Source organism: Echinops telfairi, unplaced genomic scaffold (genome assembly GCF_000313985.2).
Source record: "Echinops telfairi isolate 266 unplaced genomic scaffold, ASM31398v2 ScPeMD7_7469;HRSCAF=8507_1, whole genome shotgun sequence".
NCBI classification, from domain to species: Eukaryota; Metazoa; Chordata; class Mammalia; order Afrosoricida; family Tenrecidae; genus Echinops; species Echinops telfairi.
The window spans coordinates 148,222,815-148,227,784 of record NW_022111373.1 but is presented as its reverse complement, the minus strand read 5'-3'; the positions used below and the strand labels follow the sequence as shown (position 1 = coordinate 148,227,784).

At 46.7% G+C, this 4,970-nt stretch overlaps 1 pseudogene; it reads left to right on the top strand.

Annotated features, from left to right (window-relative positions):
- The window catches only part of LOC101638115, a 2,970-nt pseudogene extending 357 nt beyond the window's left edge, over nucleotides 1-2,613 (top strand).
- The last annotated feature ends 2,357 nt before the right edge of the window (nucleotides 2,614-4,970 follow it).

Sequence of the window (4,970 nt, the reverse complement as noted above, 5' to 3'; positions counted from 1 at the left end):
GAAAATAAGACCTACTTACAGTTCTGCCTCTCACTGAAAAATAAGGCATCCCACCGAAAATAAGACCTCCTAGAAAATAAGGGTTTGGATTGTCATGACGATGTTCCAGAAGATGAGGACATGACTGTCATCGAATCAATGAGTAAATGTACCATAGATTGTTGTACATGGAAATAGTGGTAGTAACAAGAAATTCTTGATACTGTAGGATTCACAGCTTGTCTGCTTATGCTGGTTTGTGATGACAACTACTACCGTACCGTGTACAGGTAATAAATTTCCTCGTTTTGTTGTTCAACAATAAATGTGTACCATATTCTTCTTCATGGAAAAATAAGATATCCCCTGAAAATAAGACCCAGTGCATCTTTGGGAGCAAAATTTAATATAAGACACTGTCTTATTTTTGGGGAAACGGTATTTGTTCAAAACTGATTACATGCAGACCTGGTGGTGGGCTGCTAACTGCAAGGACAGCAGTTCAAAACCACCAGCTGCACTATAGGAGAAAGACGAGGCTTTCTGCTGCTGTAAAAATGTATTGTTTGGGAAACACATAGGGGCAAATCTACTCTGCCCTCTGTGCTAGGAGTCAGAATTAACTAGATGGCAGTGAGCTTTTTCTTTGAGGTTTGGCTACATGTTAGACATCTTCATGCAGTCTCATGTAGTTATAATAAGAAGGTCCAAGGCATGAATGATCAAACTAGCTCTTGCATTGCAGGCGAATGAAGTGTTTGGGGTAGAACGTGATGTAGGAAGAGTCGGGCCCCCATTCTGCCCAACACTATGTTCTCTTCTTCACTGGGACAGAGACAGGAAACCTGGGCCAGAGCCAGGAACCAACTTGGGAGGAAGGAGGCTGCAGTGGGACCCCAAGGCTGGGGGCTGAGGGAGGTAGAGGCTGCTGCCTCTTGAGACAGGCCCAAGGTGACAGGTGGGGTTTCAAGGGCCAGGGTCACATCCATGGACTGTAAGCAAACGAGATTTCACCATTCTGCAGAAGGTCAAGACCATGGGTTCACCGGAGTCACAGGATAGGATATAGGAGTCAAGGAGGGACTCTTATCTCTTCCTTTGTTGAAGGGGTGTAGGTGTGTCCTGGTGGTGTTTTAACTGCCCTCAGCAGATGGATGAAGATTGAGGTTTCAGGGAGACTCAGCTACGATCCTGCAGGTTCAGAAAGGAAGACTCGTGCATCTGTTGCTGTCGTCATGTGCAGTCTAGTTGACTCTAACTCATAGTGCCTTACCCCAGGATAAGGCAACAGAAGAAACAATGTCCCGCCTAGCCCTGCTCCCTGCACCTTTCCCCACAATCGCTCCCATGTTTGAGATTATCATTGCAGCCACTGTCCCAATTCATGTCACCGAGAGTCTTCTCTTTCCCTGACCTCCTATTTTACCAAACATGATGTCTTTTTCTAGGGACAACATGTCCAAATTACCAGAGACAAGTCACTATCCTTCCTTCCAAGGAGCATTCTGACTGCACTTCTTCTGAGACAGAGGTACTGGTTCTTCTAGCAGTCTGTAGTCCTTCCCAATTCTTCTCCTTCTTTGCAAGCACCGTAGCTCAAATGCAGCAACTCTTCTTTGAGCTTCCTTATCCACTGTGCAACGTTCACACACGTAAGAGGTCATTGAAAATACCTGGGATGGCAGGAAAGCAGGCAGGCCTGGGCCTTGGCGGTGTGTAGACCCAGCAGGCTAGCACCTGGGTGTGGTGTGGGCTGTTGACCTGTGTGCAGCCCCCGGCAGCTGGGGCCAAGGACTGAGTCAGAAGATTGGCTGTCCTCTGCCAAGGCGATCATCCAGCCCTTCGAGAGCTGCCCTGCAGACCTGGTGGTGTGGGACAGAGCTCCCGATGTGACGGACCATCATGACGTGGATAAGTGCATGCAGGCCCTGTTCCTCCCAACTGTGCTGCTGAGCATCGCTACACACGTTTTTAAAGCAGGGGGCTGCTTTGTGGCCAGGATCTTCCGAGGCCGGGATGTGACACTGATGCTCTACATCCAACTGTGTGTCTTCTTCACTCACATCGTGCGTGCCAAGCCTGGGGCAGCCGCAGCTCCAGCATCGAGGCCTTCGCTGTCTGTGAGGGTCATGACCCTCCTGCAGGCTTCCTACCAGACCTGACCAAACCCCTGCTGGACTACATTTATGACCCGGATTTCAACCAGCTGGATGGCCCCACCTGCATCATTTTGCCCATGACCTGTGGGGACCTGAGCACCTGTGATTCTGACTGCAGTTACCCACTGCATCTCGAGGACGGCTCTGAGTACAGGCACACTCCACCCAGGAACCCTCCCATCTCTCCACTGTACCAACAGGCCTGCACTCTGAAGAAGAAGGGGCAGCTGGCCAAGGGGAGTTGCCCCACACAGCCCCTATCAGCACAGTGGACCTGTTGCCCCACCCCCTGGTGGACCCACCGTGCCACGCCCTGCTGGCCTCTGAGGTGGAAGGCAGTGATGTGAATTGTTCGCCTTCACATGTTAAGCTGATTGCACTCGGAATCCATTTGCTGTCAGGAGAGCCAGAATCGGCATGGGTGAACTTGTTTCCTGATACCATCCTCTCATCTGCACGGATGAATGGGCCTTGAAGCCCCAGTGGGACCCTCCAAGGACCATGAACAACAGAGAAACATCGGGGAAGTGTCTGCACGGCAGTGGGAAACCTAGGGTGAGGGCTCACCTCATTCTAGATGCACCTTTCCAGGTGTGTCCCAATCATGTCCAGAATGGACCCTTAAGGGAGGGGTTCTGAACCAGCATAGGAATAAGGTATTCATGAACTTGATAGAGAAAACTATGACAACTTGATTTTCATTAATAACTGAATCCCATTGCACTCCCAATTACCGATGCCGGCAATCAATCACAGTAATGAAAGTGCCACCTGCAACTTGCTCACCTAGACAAATCAAGTGTTCTTTGCTACATCACAGGTGCGGCAGGTATCTTATCAATCTGATACTACTACTTGGAATCACTGTTGACCTTGTAATTTGAGCATTAGTAAAGAAGCCCATATATTACTATAACAACAACAAAAAAAGAACATAAGAAAATCCCTTGGCTTGGGTCAGGCACACCTTTGTCCTTAAAGTGACAACCTTGCCCTTCAACGCTCTAATGAGGTCTTGTGCGGCAGATTTACCCAATGGTCTCTTGACTGCTGCTTCTGTGACCACTGACTATGGATCCAAGCAAGAGGAAATCAAGGACAATGTCAATCCTTTCTCCGTTTATCACATTGTTCCATGCAGGTACAGTTGTGAGGGATTCCTTTCCCTTCTTTCTTTTTTAAAAAAAAATCAATCCTTTTATTGGTGTCTCTTACAGCTCTTATAAGAATCCATACATCAATTGTATCAAGCACATTTGTACATATGTTGACATCATCTTTTCTGAAACATGTTCTTTCTCCTTGAGCCCTTGGTATCAGCTTCTCTTTTTCACCCTTCCTCCCTCACCCTCCCACCCCCGTGAACCCTTGATAATTTATAAATTATATTTATTTTCATATTTTACATCATTCAATGTCTCCCTTTACCCACATTTCTGTTGTTCATCCCCCTGGGGGCAGGGGTTGTACGGGGAAGTGGGAGGAGGCATTGAAGAACTAGAGGAATGTTGTGTTTTGTTGGTGCTATACCACACCTCGTCCTTGTGACCCTTCTGCGAGGGGATGTCCAAAGCAGTAAATAGATTTGTTGGGTCTTTCGACAGTTTATGGTCCTTTGAATTTTCTTTGGCCAACACCATAATCCAAATACATCAGTCTTCCTTTTTCATGGTCGTATCTGTTGTAAGGCTTATAAAATATAGAAACCGATAAGAAGCAGCCAAGTTGTCACATGTGTCTTGCACTATTACCTGGCAAATAAAGAGTCAACTTCTCTGGGAGTAATTTGCATCCCTGTCTCTCTGGGATACTAATGATGGCTGGGTTACCCGGTCACTGCATAGAGCCCGAGTGACTGAAGAGATCATCTTGTCATTTGTCTCCCTTTTACCCCACTTTAAATTTCTTCTATCTTTTATTATTTTCCATTTTCTTTATCCCTGTCTTGTTTTACGATTGTTGTTGGTTTTGTTTTGTACATTTATCTTTAAATGAACTCTAGGCTAGGTAAAGCTACAGAGACAGTAACGGGATTAACAGTTTCTTTGGGCTATGGCAGGGGAGGTTGGGGGTGGGGGCTGGGGAGTTAATAATAGAGTCAAAGAAAGAAGAAAATGCTCTGAAAGCGATGATGGTGGTGACGGAACAACTCCTCTTATTGTTGTTGTTGTCCTTAAGTTCCATTGAGTTGGTTCTGATTTACGGTCATCCAATGAACTCCTGGTCCTGCACCGTCCGCACAATGGTCCCTCTGCTGGAGCCCATTGTCATAGCCAGGTGTCAGTCCATCTCACTGAGGGCCTTCCTCAACTCTTTTAACTGTGTTTAACCTACCAAGCTGCATGATGTGTGAATGGTGTGCCAATAAAGCGGTTAAACTTTTAAAATCTCTGTTTTGATTTATAAATACTTAGCCTAAATAGTTTGAGGAAAGGTCTGAAAATGGAGCAAAGGCATGGCTGCTTTGGGAAGGCGTGTGTGATGCTGACAAAGCCATCCTGGCATTTGTAATGCTGTCTCTCCATCATCCCTCGCCAGGACACCAGGCCCGACTTAGCTGGCTTACTCTCCTAGGAGTAGCTCGTCTGCTTCTAGGGTATTAACCTCATTTCACATCTTGCAATCTGTGTTAGCCTGGGTGGACTAGAGAAACAAATCCAGGGAGACTCATGTGCATAGGAAAGAGCTTTATATACAAGAGTAGTTGAATATTGAGAAAACATCCCAGCCCAGTCCAGATCAAGTCCATAAGTCCGATGTTAGCCCATTTGTCCAATACCAATCTATAAAGTCCTCTTCAGACTCACGCAACACATGCAATGACACCAAATG